The 17112-nt window shown below is 44.8% G+C and overlaps 1 protein-coding gene across 3 annotated transcripts in view; it reads left to right on the top strand.

The window, feature by feature from the left end:
* The window catches only part of PEAK3 (PEAK family member 3), a 67147-nt gene that overhangs the window by 27730 nt on the left and 22305 nt on the right, over positions 1-17112 (top strand). The window contains exon 1 of one of the 3 annotated variants that reach the window (XM_069649530.1): positions 6233-6331. The exons of the other annotated variants lie outside the window; for them this stretch is intronic. The gene's annotated coding sequence lies outside the window, so the exon portion shown is untranslated. Of the gene's footprint in view, positions 1-6232; positions 6332-17112 lie in introns of those variants that run through there. 3 annotated transcript variants of the gene reach the window in all.

Raw genomic sequence — 17112 nt, 5'->3', positions numbered from 1 at the left:
ATTGGGAGTTGAGATCACAACATTGCAAAACATATCCCAAGTGACCAGTGGAGAAAACAAGAAAAGTACTGAGTATGCTCCATAAAATGACTACAACATTTCTGAGAAATGGCATTGGCAGTGACCCTTAAGAGGAGGGGGGGGCATCAGGTGCACCCGCTTGACAACCTGCAGGATGTTCCCTGTAAGCAGGAAAAATATAAAGTTCAGAGTTTGCCTTCCTGTCGCAGAACCCAAATAAAGGAATGCATTTGGTGGAAGAAAGAAACCGTGCAGCTCACGGATTGCCCTCAGGGGACAGGGAACACACCTCTCCTGGAGGAACTTGTGCGGGTGTTAATTGCTACACACTAGAACGACAGAGGGAGCGATATAGGTTGCATTTAGTCAGAATATCGGGGGTAGTAAATGTATTGTGCCCATTGTGACCATACCTCTACAGCACCCCAAACCACACGCACTTGACAACACCCCGACAACGAAATCTCACCCAACACCACATGACGGCTACCAACCGAAAACGCACCTATGCTAAGTGACTGGTTTCTCTGAACTGATTCGGCCAACAGCAATTCACAGCTCTCTTGCTCTTCTCCAGCACAGTCCTACTAACAAACCCTGCCACCCTTCTTGCATTACAGATCCGCCCGAGTGCCAAGATACCACACAGGTCGCAACAGTGCGCGGTACAAGAACCTTTAACATAGCATAACATAACAATGCCATCTCATTGTCTCTTCACAGTGCAGTGCAAGCACTCCTTGGAAGAGCTGCAATACATTTAATGAGGCAGTATGAGCACTTCTCAACAAGGCTGCAAAACCTCATTGTTACGGTACACACACTTCTCAGGGTTGGCTTGCTTTTATTGGGATTGTAATTAGGCATATTTCTATATTAACGCCCAATGCCATCGCACTACCTCTTCAGAGTGCAGTACAGGCACTCTGAAAGAGTTGCAATACATTTAATGAGGCAGTACCAGCACTTCTCAACAAGGCTGCAAAACCTTCACTCGTACAGTACACATAATTCACAGAGGGTTGGTATGTTTTAATTGGGATTGTAATTAGCTTGTTTCTATGTAGCATCCAAAGCCATCTGACTGCCTATTCAGAGCGCAATACAGGCACTCCTTGAAGAGCTTGAAGAGCTCTAGAATATATTTAATGAAACAGTACTAGCAAGGCTGCAAAACCTTCACTCTTAACAGGCATACATACACACAGACCCGACACCTCCCTAACTCCGCATCTCAGCATACACACATACATACAGACAGACCCGACCATCCCCCATCTCAGCATACATGGGACATACACAGATTAACTTCCATACATACACACATACAGACAGACCCAACAACCCCCACACACCATCTCAGCATACACAGATTAACAAGCATACATCATGCATACATACATACAGACAGACCTGACCTCCCCACTCCTGGATCTCAGCATACACAGATTAACAAGCATACATACAGACAGATCCAACTCCCCCAAACACCCCCCCCCCCCCCGATTTCATCTCAGTATACACGGGGCATACACAGATTAACATGCATACCTACACACATACAAACAGACCCACCAACCCCCCACCTGCCATCTCAGCATACACAGGACATACACATATTAACGTGCATATATACACACATACAGAGAGACTCCACACACCCCCCACCTCCCTCATATCAGCATACACAGGGCATACACAGATTAACATGCATACATACACACATACAAACAGACCCGACATCCCCCACCCCCGCATCTCAACATACATGTGCAATACACAGAAAAACAAGCATACAGACAGTACAGACAGACAAACAGACATACCTGGCCCCCTACTCCACTGTCTCAGCATACACGGGGCATGCACAGATGCATACTGTGATGCTGGAAATACATTGGAGGGACAGGGCCTCCCTGTCCTTGTCCTGTAGTCCTTTTTCATTAGTGTTCTGTATGGTTTTCTGCCAAGGAGTCCATGTGGGACTCCTGGCAGTGAAGCTCTTCCTATTTTTGGTTTGGAGTATAGACCCATGGGATACCCTTATGGCACCCATGGGTGGGGGTACAACCCTGTGCCCCTAGTGTATGTTTTTGGGCACCCGTGTGTGGCCCACAAAGCAGGGTATGGGCTGGTGGCAGCTCCATGCCGAATTTGACAGGTGCTCTGAGTATCCTCCCTTTTGGGTTATCCAGGCCCTGCCATTGGAATTAGTTGATTCCTGATAGGAAACAAGATGGCCCCTGTGGCCTCTTGCTTTCTATTGCCTGTTACCTTGTTTTCCCAAAGACCTGGGAAGCCCTGCCTCTGTCCCTTCCCCCTGACTGGCTGTTGGGTGGAAGTTCCATATATGGTATTGTAGTGAAGTCCAGGCCAGACTGGCTGGAGCCTTCCCAGTGACTGTATGTTGTGGGTACATCCTGTGGGTGGGACCTGGGTGAATGGAGTGTGTGACCAATATGCACTTCTTGTTGTGGACGTCTGGTTTATAGTATGAAACACAATGACTGAGACAGCCCTGCCCGAAACTGGTATGAATGCAGTGTGTAGTGTTGAATGGCTGGGTACTTGTCCCAATACACATTCCTTGTTGTGAGTGTCTGAGAGGGAGGAGAATGGCCTGAATGCACTGTATGCTTGATTGGCTGACTGACTTCTGAATGCCCTTCTGAGTGACTGGTTGCCTGAGTGTGACCCAGCAGAATGAATGGGAGATCAACTAGTATATCTGGGGGCCTCTCACTGCTAGAAATCATTCAGAAGCTGAAGTCGAAACTGACGCTTGATCTCGAAGCCGAGCCTGAAGAAGAAGGTTGACTGCTGTTACCTTCACCGCAATCTGAAAGCCGCTGTGACGTTGAGACTGATTTGAGAGAGGAGCTGGTTAGGCGCCCTCTTCCCCAGCTCCGAGGGACCATTGAGCACCGCTAACCTTTGCCGAAGCTCCCTGGAAGCCAGACCCTCGACAGGCTGCCGACCGAAGACAGGGACCGCCGAGGAGAACGAACAGAAGCACCAGACATTTCGTCCACCGTCGTCGACCAGGGTTTGAAGGTTTGCTATAACCGCTGGAGGCCCGTCGAAGCCGTGAACCCCCAGAAGTGGGGACCGCTTGACGCCATGCCATCGACGACCAGAGCAGCATGCTCCATTGATTAAGACATTTTGATTCCCGGACGCGCTTGTCTGCACCCCCGACCGCCTTATCCCGCCAGAGAAGGCCAGGCGGTCGGCGTGCCGAGGAGCATCTGCCGGTGGGTTTCCTGCTACCCAAAAACCATAGAGATGCTGGATGACTCGACGTCCTTGCTGGGCCACAGTTCTTCACAAACTCTTTGCGGTCCTGAACTATCAACATCGAGGTGCCCCGCACACCTCTTCCTTGCAGGACGTCTCCGACTCAACGAAGACGAGCACTGCCAGTACCGAAGCTGCTGCCTCGACGCCGCCAAACTTCCATTGAGGATTCTCAATGCCGAGTACACTTTCTTCGAGGCCCATCGACAATCCGTGGCTCCTGCTTTAAAGGGAGTCACTCCAGAAGGATCCTCAACGCCTCCTCGAGGAACTCTGCTATTCCAGGTACACTGGGGTGGTAGAAACATTTTAGAAGGGAATAAGACTTCAAAAATATATGGACTGGGCTTGTTGTGTATCTTTATTTTACAGGTTGCCATTCTTTGCAGTGCTTACATGGGGTAACGTCATTGCAGCATACTAACCAAGCCATCTTTCCATCTATCTACATATTTTTTGGTCCATGGTCTTGTTTTCTTCTAGACCTTGTTCATGACACTTTGTTGTGAGACTTTCTTCCCAACGGCATGGCAATATGCATTTCTAGTTAAATTAACATACTTTTTTTGATTTCTCGATTTATGTTTCATCATTTGATTATGCGACTTCACGCCTGATGGACATTTAGCTCCACTGTTCCTGCAGCACTTCTATTAGCGTCCAACGCTATGCCAACAGTTATGACTTCTGTTAAAGGCACAGTATTACATGTCCCACTGTGGGCTAATGAGCATTTCACGGGTCCATCCCAGCAGCAGGACTGCATGCATGATGATTACGTCAGCACATCTGCCTCAACGTGATATTTGAATGCCAATCGGGCAGAGCTGATTCCATCCAGTCTATTCCATCCAGTCTATGCGCCGACAGACATTTGCAGGCAAGCATAGGACCAAACTTCAGTAAGTTTCGCTTGAGGCTATTTTTTGCATTTCAATTTGAGACAATTTGCCACCTCAAGATGACCTACACTGTAGGGCTCGACACACATTTGGTGCCGCATCACTAGTTCAGGGTTCTCTCCCCTGGGTCGGATTCGTTAGCTGCTAATTAGATGGCGGCCTTAGATGGCCGCAGGCATTTCCTCCGTGACCCACAGCTCTATACCCTATACCTGTCGAGTCAATTGCCTTCTATTGTTCAACACGAAAGCTTGCCCCTGCTTCCTTCCAGCAGCATTATTCTTAACAATTTTGTTTGGGGAACTCGAACAATCGAACTCGAACAATCGGAAGGCTTGTTGTTTCACCGCAGCCTTTGTGATATTTCGTTTGAGATGCCTCCTTTAAGTTTAATTAGGTATGTAGTTCACTCTGACAGTTTGGTCTCATGCCTTTTTGCAGCATTCCTTTATGGAAAACATTCTGTTCGATGAATGGGGATTCTGAAGCTGAATTTTATCTCCTTTTCTCTTGCACATTCACGACTAAACATTCCACTAATTGATTTTTGGAACATCGAAGCGTCCCGTGCTTCCTAGACGGGTGAGTATCTGCTTCTTTTTATTTATGTAGAATCAGCTGTGCGCTACCGCGTGCCCCAGCCAATTAATCTCACTTTTTGCAATTAGGATTGGGTTTTTCCAGCCTATTCTTTATTTTGTTTGTCCCTTCAGATTAATTTACATGAATCTAGTTACTGTTGGTTTTGAGCCCGACATTAAAAGAAAGTATTTGCAGTGCTCCCTCCTTTGGTCAGAGAACACAGAACATGTCGTTCTCCCCCACCACGACATGTTTTACTGAATTTGGTTATGAATTTGCTGAGAGGTCAGCTGATCAGAGCTGTTTTTAATATACTGTTTTTGCTTATTGTTCTTTGTTAAATAGAATATGTGTTCATCATCTCAAACCTGAATTGGCAAAATTAAGAATAAGAACAACCACAATATTGGAACTGGGATGTGCAATATTAGTTTCATTAAGTCGATGGTGACACTTTTGGAGTATTGGTTATTTTTGAAAACAAATGTTTTTTTGTGTTGAGTTCCTTGTCCTGAAGAAGATGTGTATCAGTCATGTTCGACTAGATCCATCTACCATCGAAACTAACGATATAAAGATCTATCAGGAGACCAGCGTGGCCTAATTGCCTTAGGGTTCACTGAAGTTGTAGTTGACTCAATCCACCTTATTCTTTGCACTTTCATGATTTTGGTCTCCAAGTTACTTTATTGTGCGATTAATTGTTATATATTTTTGTGATTTTTGTTTAAACATATGTAATTTGATATGATTTTCAGATTTCTTTTGATATTTTTGGTATTTTTTTCTGTCATTCTTTTTTCCTACATTGCTCTTAGACTTGCTAGTTTCAAATGTCTTATGAAGTGTCTTTAAATTTCCTGAAAGATTGTCTAGTATTTTTATGCAAGTAAAATACTTTTGTTCTTTCAATGTATTTTAATATTGATGGAAACTGCTACTATGTGTAGGTTGCCTTAATCCAGAATTTCACAGCCCATTTCCACACGATTCCCTTCACTTGGAGAGAGTTCTGTCCTTTGGGCATTTGCCTTTTTGTCATTGACCATACACTACATTTATATCATGAACATATGGCATGTCATCTACTTTTTTATCTTTCAATATATAAATCTTTTCTATAAGGTGATAGCCTGATATGAAATATGGCTAGAATGTTCAGATCAATGTGTTTTTACATTTTCTTGATGTTAATACAATGTATTGCATAGTTTTACTCTGATTCCACTCTCTTCTCAACAATTCATATTAAATCTGTTTTACATCACTACATTACCACGTCGTGGATTCCCACGTGACACACATTCTTGTCCTTTATATCTTCAGTTTCCCCTGTGTCGGTGCTGTAGGGGACACCCATTCCTTGTTTCTGACCTGGACAGAGGGTTTCAGGTAGGAGAGGCAGTCATTGTGGACCTGGTATATCACCTCATCCTACCTGATGTCACAGGTCACCTCTTCCTCCCCGTAAGGGCAGGAAGAGTACACCAGGAAATTCCCCCCTTGCCGGGTGAATATCCTCTCCGGTGGTATGTCATTGTCATTTTCATGGTCATAGCAGTCATTGGGGATTGGTCCTATCAGTTCATTTTCTAGATCCATGGAAAAATGTCCGTCATCAACCACCATTCCAATAATGGTGCCTGCGTCCAGAGTGATACTGCTAGGGTCGCTGTTATCCATCAATATTGGAATGGTGTTGTGTTCTACATTAACTAATGGTGTTGGGTTTAAGCCCAATCCCTGCTGTTGGAGATGGGCATTGAGATGTACATAGGCGTCAGGATTTTGCAGTTTCTGTCCTCTTTGAATTTTTAAGTCCAGTGGGAGTTGTTGGGTCCGCCCTGGGATGCGGACCTTCTCTCCAATTTGAACTTCATCTGCATACAGCAGCAATTGAGCTGACCAAAATACATTTTCAGAATCATCAAATCCCATGGGATTGCCCCCTAGCCGGGACTAAGCCTTGTAATTTATAAGTTCCAAATTAATTGCAAACCGATTGAGAATGTCACTGCCTAAATAGAATGCAGTAGGGACATCTCGCACGACCCAAAAATTATGCTCTATGCTTTTGTCACCCACAGGAATTTTGAACATACACCTGCTAGGCAGGAGATGTTTGTAATTGGGAGTTTCCAGGCCCATTTCCCACTTATCAATCAATTTAAATGTGGGAATGGTTGGATCTTTTGGGAGTTTTCTGAACATGACTTCGCTGATGAAGCTATTTCCGTTGTTCAGGCACACTCTGGCGAGAACAGACTCCTTCCCCTCATTTAACTGAATAGGGAGGAACAGCTGTTCTCTAATTTTCTGAATGTCAGCTAAACTTTGAGCTGGTTTTTCATCACTTTTGACCATAGAGTTGGGATTTTCAGATTGTGAATTGGTGTAACATTTCATAGTATTTCCTTCCAGTGTGGAATGCCACTTACAACTGGAAGGAAGGTTGATTTTCAGGAATGGAGATGAGATCCCATCACCAGTTTGTTGTCCTACAGCAATTACTGATTACTGTAACATCAGGTGTTTGATCATTTTGAAAATGAAACTCAATATGATCAGATTTTTGTTCAACCATGTGGCATGTGCCATTTAAACTAACATGGTTGACACTTTGTTTTAATTTTATTGGCCGGTTAGTATGAGTCCAGAGGTCCTTGTTCACACTGGGCCTCATTACACGTAGTGCAGTAAGAGTTTACCGGTACCGGTAAGGGAACCGGTACCGGTAAACCCTTACCGCCTTACTACGAGGTCCCTTTGCGGGTTGGTGCTTTAACGCCTGCTTTTTAGCAGGTGTTAAAAACCAACCCGCAAAGGGACCAGGGTGCTAATTACAGTACCGCAATTTGTGGTACCGTAATTAGCGCTTTCCCCATTCCCATAGAGCCCTATGGGGCAAAAATGGGAATGCGGAAGGGCAATGGAGGAAAGCGGAATTACCGCCTTCCCAACCTTGGAATAGGGCGGTAATTCCCCTTTCCTCCAAGGCGGTACCGGTAAATTACCGGCATGAACCATGGTGCTAATAGCACCATGGTTTACCGCACTACGTGTAATGAGGCCCACTGTCTATTAGGGGAGACAACCTGCGAAGGACCACCCTTGACATCCTTCGCAGGTTGTCTCCCCTAATAGACAGGGGGTTCCCTCTGGAGTCACGACTATGACCGGGTGTTTCACCTTATGCCGCCCAATTTTTATTTCCAGATGTGCAGTCCCCTCGACAGGGATTTAATTCCTGTCGAAGTTCTGGAGTTATCCAGGAAGTGCCATGAGAGGGATCTGGTGTCTCCCCACCTTCCTGAATTTAGCTGCTCAAAGGACCTTTTTGACAGAAGAGTGGCTTGGGATCCAGTATCCACCAGTGCTGAAAATGCATGTTGCCCTTGCACTTGCACGGGGGCATAGAATCTCCCCTCCTTCTCCTCCAGCGGGCAAAGGTAATGGGCATTTTGGGCAAGCTGGGTGGTCAATTTCTTTATTTTGGACTATGACACAGTGGGGTCTTGGACATTTTTCTGTGCCTGAGACTGGGAATGTGTAACAAAAATGTGGCATCCTGAAATATGTGGGATTTTAGAATCCCTTTTTTCCCTTAGCTCTGTGCTGCCCCCTCTTACCTGGTGCCAGTCACTAGAACCAGTTTGTGGAGAGGATCCCTCCATTACTATTTCCTTCTCAGGAAGACAGTTCTGGGGTTCAGGGATGGGTGATTCTGAATCAATACCCACAACCACCCAGTCTTCATTCAGATCAATTGGGACGCATTTCTCTTTGGGAGGAATTCCCCCGTCCCTGAAGGAGAAGATTTTCTTCCCAGAATCCTCCAAACATTCTTCTCCTTCAAACCAGAGGACACTAACTTCCTCCACAAAATGTGCCTTTTAAATTTCTTTATTTCTCCTACCCACCCTCTGTTCCCTGGGTTGCAGATTTTTGGGAGCTGGAGATGTTAGTTCTGGTTCCGGGTTGTCCAGGGGCTTTTCACGGGTGAGGAAGGAAGCTTCCTCTAGGGATTTACACCCCCCTTCCTCCCGTGCCTCTTCCTCTTGAACCAGTGAGTTGTCGGGGTTCTGTCCCATTCTGGGGTGTCAGACCCTTGATTTGAAGGGATCTGAGCCACCATGTTCATCTGAGGGTTCTGTTGAGCCCTCAACATGCGACTCAGATCCTGCGTGAGGTTCTGGACCTGGTCTTTGTTCATACCTAGGTAGTTCACGGGAAGGGTAACTATCCCTTCTCCCGGCGTACCCTGGGTATTGGGGATTCACTTGGTACCCCTCCACCCTTGGCCTCCCATTCCCCAGATTGTATGCTCTGGACTCCTGAAACCAGGGAAAGAAAGGAGGGTTGTCCTGCAGGTTGGGGTTTGGTAGATACCGGGGAAATAAACTTAACCCTGGATTTGGTGAATTACTGCCCCCCTGAGGGAAGTTAGGAGTAAAGTTTCCTGGGGCAGTACTCACCTGGTTGGATCCCCCCCTTGGGCTTGGGGAGTCCATACATACCCCAAGATAGGTTGCTGCCCTTATATCTGGGACTGATGTAATCGGGTGAGTTAGGAGCCCCATTGGTGGGATTACCTACATGACTGCCACCTGCTGCTGATTGATCAGATGGTCTTCTTTGCCTCTGATTTGGCTGGTTTTGGGAAGGTTTGTTTTTAGCCCCCCCCCCCATTTCTAGGTCTAAAATGGGGGCAACCTTCACCTCCACTACCTTAGCAGCAGCGGGGGTGTTTGTTGGTGCAGGGTTTTTTTGTCTCGTTTTTATTTTCTGCAGGTTTTTGGACCTCATAGATCCAGGTAGCCTGCTCTATTACCCAGTCCAGGGTCCTTTTGTCATGTAAATCCCTCACCAGCTGGGTCATTATGTATTTTGGGAGCGCATGAAAATAGGTGGTAATAAACTCTCTACTATTCGTGCACACACTCCTAGCAGTTTGTGTAAAGGCGCGTTTTAGCTCCTGCACAAATTCTCTTGGGGCCTGATCTTCACTGCATTGCAAATTGTAGGCCGCTTTGCGAGCCTCCTGGGGATTTCTGTGGGTGGAAAAGTGCTTCAAGATGGCCGCCTTGTAGGTGCACCACCTTGAATGGTTTTGGTCTTGCAGTCCAGGAAAGAAGCTGAAGTACTCCAGAGAGAACGTCCATTTAGCATAGTCTATACTGTTCTGGCTATCTTTGATGTGAAAAGTGTCCATCATCTGTTCATATAGTTCCATATGCTCCCAGACAGAATATTGTGCATTTTTGCAGTACAATGTTATGAAATTCCTAATAGCCTTAACCTGTCTAATGGGGTCTTTCACCAGCGCTCTCTTCTGTTTATCTGCTTTCTTTTGCCGCGTCACCTGAGTCCACTCGCCCTTGTTATTGGAGGACTGCGTTGAGGTTAAAGTGATCGACACAAAAGCGAGTGATCACAATATGCTAACCTCCAAATTTAGAATTTATGTTCCCATGAAGATCAATAAGGACTGTAGTAAATTAGTCTTTAATGAAGGAGGAAACAGAGTCGCAAGGAGGTTGGTAAATTTGGAGAAATTCAGTGGGGTTCAAACCTTCTTTTGCTCTACCTCTCTGGAGGAGAAGCTGCAACTTGTAAATGCCAACTCGTTCTTGGTATTCTTAGGTAGGTGTGACAATTGTAACAAACCGTAAGGCATTGAAAACTGTTGTGCATTACTTTGATGCAGTAATTAAAGATAAGAAGAAAGCCGTGAGGAAAAATATTCAGATTGTAAACAGGATGGACCTTACTTGGACTGAGCATCGTGAGAAAATAAGGAAGATGAAACAGGCCCATAAGAATTGGGTTAGATGTTAAAAGTTTACCCAGTTGCAAATTGAGGGTGAGAAAATACTCCAGATTATTTTAGAGAAAAATTCTCATAATTTTTGGGCTTTGATCAATGATACTTTGAAGTCTCAAGATAAAATATAAAACGTGGGCGCAACATTTTAAGGTCTTATATACAGACTGCGAACAACAATTCCCATATCTACATCCAGAAAGGCTGTGGACACTCAGCTTCTCTATTAAATCGATTGAGTTGGCTATTACAAAATCTTCACATTCAAGTACTCCGGGTTCAGAATGGCATGAGCAATACTTTGTTAAAAACTTATCCCACTGTAGGCAAAAAACATGTTATCCTATTTACGTCCGTTATTAGGTTAAAAATGGTTGCATGTGATTAACTAACTAATAAATAACGAACAAAACTTTGGTCTAAACATTTACAACGAAAAAGATATTGATTTCTTTTACATTTGGGTGGTCCCCCCTCCAAGCCCATTTCTCTTCATTACTAATCCCACCCAAATCCCCTCCGCCCACCCGCCACATATATATTTAAAAAAATTGAACACTTTTCTCGTTATGAATGTTTAGATCAAATTGCTGTTAATTATTTTCAATTCGTAATAATCACTGCATAACGTTAAAAAACTACTCCAACCACCTGGAAACAGTCTCGGGTGATGCTGATTTATAAGAAGGGCAATAGATCTGATACCCTAAAATATCGCTGGATTTCTCTTTTGGACTGCGATAGCAACATTTTTGCAACCATTGTCTTGGGGGAAATGGAGGCCTGGCTATTTCAGTAGGACGTCTGAGCAAATATCAAATGTGGTTCAGAAGGAGAGCATCCACCACTCTGAATGGCCTTGTGATAAGCTGCCTGCAGGAAGAAGCATGGGACACTGATACCACCCGGCATATATGACTACTGTTGACTTTTCCCAGGCTTTTGATTCTGTAAATTGATCATTATTGTGGGCTAAAATTCGGGAGCGACAATTTATGTCTTCCTTGTTATCAATTTTGGTATACATGCATGAGGACTGCTCATTACAGGTCAGATTGAACAGGCACAGTGCACTAACATACATTCCAAATGTCTGGAGGGCTCAGACAAGGAAGTATCCTTGTCCTATGCCTGTTCAATCTGTACCTCTCTGACCTGGGGGAACATTCACACTTTGCCGTAACGTATTACACTTACGCCGATGACGTGATCCTTCTTGATAAAACCCAGATAGGATTACAACGTCTTTTAGTCCCCGTGAGGCAATATTGGCAAAAGAACAAACTGGTGATAAATTAGAAAAAGACAAATATAATACACTTCTGTACAAATCCTAAGAAGCAGATGGGATTTACGTGGAAAATGGGTACTCAGGTTTTGGCTCCCACGCCAAATATTATTTTTCTGGTTTTTCATCTGGAAGCCTCCACAAAAAAAAGGTCTAGCTGTAGCTCATGTTATGCATAAGACCGGACAATTGTCAGCCCAAATGAAAAAAATAATACCAAATATTACAATTTCTACAATTACAATCCCCCTTGAGAGATTTCTATAAAATGAAAGTGATCCTGGCTTTATTGTACGGTATGGAGATTTCCTTTATCACCAGAACAATAGATATAGGAGTGGGTGTAGACCAGAGTGTGCAAGAGGGTTCTTGGCCTGCCTGACTGTCTCCCCATTGTTGCCCTACACTTTGAGTTGGGCTTGGAGTTCTTGACATCCTGATGTCGAGTGGTGAGGAGACAGTCTTAACTATTGCTTGTCAAACTCCTTCACTGTGCTTGTAAATTTGTATTGTTTGTATGTGTTTTATTGAATAATATCGGTTTTGTTTGTTCGACTTTGTAAGATGCCTTTATAGGATGTTTATGTACATATGTTTTTCATGTTTTTAAGATTGTTTTTACTTTGTATGTATTTATGTGTAAGGTTATGATATGATATGATATGGCATTTATAACATGCCTATCCACAAGTGTTTCAAGGTGCGACTAGGCAAGTGTGGGGAACAGTGGGGAACAGAGGGAAGACAGAGACAGCGATCTTACTAGGCCAGGTGACAATGAGATCGTGCAAGTGCAGGGGGGGTGGGGAAGGGGAAAGTGTGAGGGGGAAGTGCAGTACACAGGATAACAGTAAATAAATAGAAACAAAAATAAGAACAATAAATAAGAAGGTTGATGTAGAGCCACCAATATCACAATAAAAAAAATAGAGCCCCATTAAATTCCCCATAACAAAGACGCATCTGTTCAGGGCCTCTTAGTAATGGGTTGCCCCCACCCTCATGGGCTCCTCTCAAGAGAAGTATTGTTAGAAATACATTGAAATACATTCCCACTAGACCTCATATATAGTCTTCTGGACTGATTAGAATCAGCACTGATCTCATGCAATCACCTCGCAAAATAATCTGATGCAGACCTGATTTCCTAGAGGTGGGAGAAAGAGGCCCAATTGGGCCTAGCTGACTGGGGGATTATTTGACAACTCTGAAATCCATGCTGGCACTGTGATTTTAAAGAATTATTCAAAAGTGACCATGAAAAATCTCCAATGTAATTAGATATAGTCGGTCTAGAAATATTTATTACCTTTTTTGTTAATTTTGAGAAACTAGCCCCTTTACTTACTCACAAATAACCTATCAAGTCATCAATGCCAGTGGGATGACCCCTTTTAATGAGATAAAAGCAACACTCATGGGAAAGGTTGGGCAGACTATGTCCGTCTTTCAAGGAAACCCCAGAATGCTCAATTGCTTCTTAGTGAGAATGTGAGGGAATTAGTTGGGAGAAACCAAAATCTCATTAATCAGTGGCTGGGGAAGAAAGGTTCACCTGAAGTGGTGGGAGTGTTGACTCTGGAGTAGTTCATTAATGCCTTACCCACTCCTCTCCAGATATCTGTTTTACAGCAATATCAACCAACACTGGGGACAGCCATCCAAGTTGCACAGACCCACCCTGGGGCTTTTACATTTTTCAAACAAAACCCTGGTACGCCCTGAAACCCAGGAGAGAGTTCAAACCTTCTTTTAGGAATGTCCACCCTCCCCGGTCAAGGGTGGAGAAACTCCAAACCCCGTTGTCCCAAAGAAGAAAGAAGAGGCAGCAAGGGGATCAGTAGTCTTCCCCCCTTCAAAACCATTCACCCATGGAACACCAGATGAAACTGGTACCAGAACTAAACTGACTCCTCCTATTGTCTCTACCTGTTTCTCTTGTGGAGAAAAAGGACCCTTTGCTCGCATCTGACTGAAAACCAACCCGAGGAGCCTATTGAAGTAGGGTGGTTAGGCTGTAAGGAGTGGAGAGAATGGGAAAAACCTAACAAGAAACCACAGGGGTAGTGCACATATTTTACTGTAACACCCATCCCTTCCAGGTTCGCGAACAGATTTGAGTCAACAAAATCTGAGCTAATGCCCTAATTGATTCAAGGAGCCAAGAGACAGCCATCTGTTTGAACCTGGTGCATCCAGATAGTATAAATATGGATGAAGCTGTAAAGATAACATGCATTCATGGTGACGCAGAAGTATAGCCCAAGACCCCACTAAACAAAGAGGTACACTGCAGTCCTCCTGCCATAAAGGTAGCAGTTGTTCCAGAGCTACCAGAAGAGGTAATCATTGCGACCAATTTCCCAACATTTCCTGATCTACTGCAGCATTTACCCCCCAGAAAGAAGCTCAGAGAGATACTCCCCTTGGTCAACATAGGAGGAATTACGAGAGAATAATAATGAACCACCATCGATTTGGGAAAGAGTCTTTACCAGAGTAGCGACCCCAGTAGAGAGGGCTCCAAACTGACAGAGGGGGACTGTGACAAATACAGGGAATTCTTCCCTCCTACCCAAGGGGGAACAACCCCTTTTGTGAATCTGGAGGGGAGCCTGCTACACAATACACTTCTTAGGGGCCAGAGCAAGTGGGGATCTCACTGAGGGGTGAGACCCTTATGGGACAGGGAATGCCCAGGCACAACTGGTATTACATCTCCCTTTCACTCAGAGTGTCAAATGCTTATGGGATCTATGGGGATTGAGGAGTAACCTAATGTGCAGGGCACTTTTAAAACAGCTGGCTTGGTTTCAGACCCTGGTTTAGTAACACCCTTACCTGAAGAACCGGATCAATGGTGTACCCTCTCTTGGTCCAGGGAGGAACATAAAAGTCTTGAGACCCCTGCAGAAGGGGAGAGAGCCAGCCTGAGGGCAGGCAATGCCCACCTGTGTTGGAGCACATGGAACGTAACACCTACCTTTCCCAAGGAGCTTGGAGGTAGGACCACACTGGGAACATGGTGGGTGGAGGAAAGGGAGAGCCCGCAGAACATTGCTCAGTCCAGGAAGGCAGAGAATGTGAGAAGTGCAGAATCGTCAAAATGAGGGAGAAGCAAGCCGCTGCTGCAGGGACTCACCGGTGACTTACCACACTAGTCATTTAAAAAGCGATATTGGGATGAAAGGGAGCGTAGCTGAACAATTTCCATGGCCATAGAAAAGATACATTTCACTAATGACACTGGGGGTCATTACAAGTTTGGAGGTAGCCATGGTGCTATTAGCGCCATGCGTGCCTGCAAACTCGTGTCCGGGTCTGGGTTCTTTGAATGGGAACTTACCGGGTCATTCCAACCTTGGAGGACCCGGTAAGTCCCCATTCAAAATACCCATCCCCATTACCATTCGAGCCCCCATAAGGGTCTCGAATGGTAAAACCAGCTGTTTTTAGCCAGGACCCGCTAAGGGACCTCGGAATGCGGTGGTAAGGGGTTAACTGCACCAGCATCCTTACCAGCACCGTTAACCCCTTACCGCCGCACTCGTAATGAGGCTCACTGTGTTGAAGTGAGAGGAACCCGAATTAGATACACACAAGTCATCCAAGAGAATTGGGGGGATAGTTATTGTCCTTTCAGGAAACCATAATCTTGGGTGGATAGGGCCAGATTCCCATAAATGAGCATAAATGAAAGGAGCGCAGAGAACAAACTTGTTTCATTTGCACTCATTTGTGAAATGCTCAGGTCACCTTATTCTCTAAGTTGACCTGAGCATTTCAGGAGGGGTTGGACTATAGCCCAAAGGTGCTCTGTCCAGCCCCCTTGTATACATTCACACTAATGTATGACAGGCTCACAGCAACCACATGCTTGCTGTTAGCACATTTCACGCAGGCGATCCATGAAAGGGTCTGTCTCTGTGAAATCCTGCAAAAAATAAAAAAGCATTGCTGTCCCCATTTGTGGGATAGAAATTCTAGTGTGACAGCCGTGTTTTATTAATACTCAATGGAAATGAGTACTAATTTTATCAACCTCGGAAGGATGACTCAACCTTGCCAGGATTCAAACCTGCACCATGCAGATCACACACAAATGAACCAGTTGAGCTATATTGCCATCTACACTGGCCTGCGCCAAGTATACTCACCTAAGTCAGAAGTACCAGATGACCTTTAATACTTCTGTAACACCTTTTGAGTGGATACCCCACAACTCGCACACACCTCGCAATAACTGGCGCAGGTCAGCTACTCTGGCCCGGGACAAGTATACCCACTTAAGTAATAAGTATCAGAGGGCCTTTAATACTTCTGTAAGATCGTTTTGAGTGGATAACCCACAACGAGTACAGACAACGCAACCGAAGATGGCCCAGTCATTCCAGGCTTCTAGGTTCAAAAAGCAAGCAGGTGAGCACATCCTTCAACTCGTTGTTGAAGCGATATTGCCTGGCTAGAGATAGCCTCACACAAGATTACACTTTTATTGGATTCTACAAAGTCTGATAATGAAACGGTCCAGAAAGGATGACCTGGAGAAAAGACACCAGGAGGCCCAACATCTGAAAAATATCCCTGAGGCGAAGATGACCAACATTATCTCTTGATAAGGCAGGTCCTTCTTGAAGTTGGCCCCAGGAGACAACACCCCTTACAAATACCTTCCCCCAAAAGGCCCAGGACTCGAGATGGGACACATAAGGACTTCTGGACCTTGACCAATTACTGTAGGCCATAAAAGGGTCTATCATCACCAAGTACTAAGTGATCCTAGTGTCCACGAACTGGCACGGTGACAGGATGTCTTCCAGACTGATTATTATTTAAATCTTCTCAGCCGAATAAAAGGCAAAACTGCCTGAAGAAACTTTGTAGAGTACAGAGGAGCAAAGGGATGACCCATGGGAAAGAAGAGGAAATTCCTAATTTTGCATTCAGACAAACTAGAGAAAACAATGATAGAGATACAAGATTGGACCACAAAACATGTATGTTTCATGTCGAGACAGACCAGCCCCTCACTGTAAGGGTGTCCTCGAAGAGTTGTAGCATTCAGTTTTGTAATACTCATAAACCACCCAGGAATTTAAGACCTGGAGGCTTGCAACTGATCAAAGGCCTTAACTCCAGCACTTATTTGCTATTACAAAAAGTGAATGGTTGACTCCTTCACACTACGTGAACAAAGG

The sequence above is a fragment of the Ambystoma mexicanum genome, chromosome 1p, assembly GCF_040938575.1.
Source record: "Ambystoma mexicanum isolate Mex_15411 chromosome 1p, UKY_AmexF1_1, whole genome shotgun sequence".
NCBI classification, from domain to species: Eukaryota; Metazoa; Chordata; class Amphibia; order Caudata; family Ambystomatidae; genus Ambystoma; species Ambystoma mexicanum.
The sequence above is the reverse complement of the archived record's forward strand: the minus strand, read 5'-3'. Positions and strand labels throughout refer to the sequence as shown.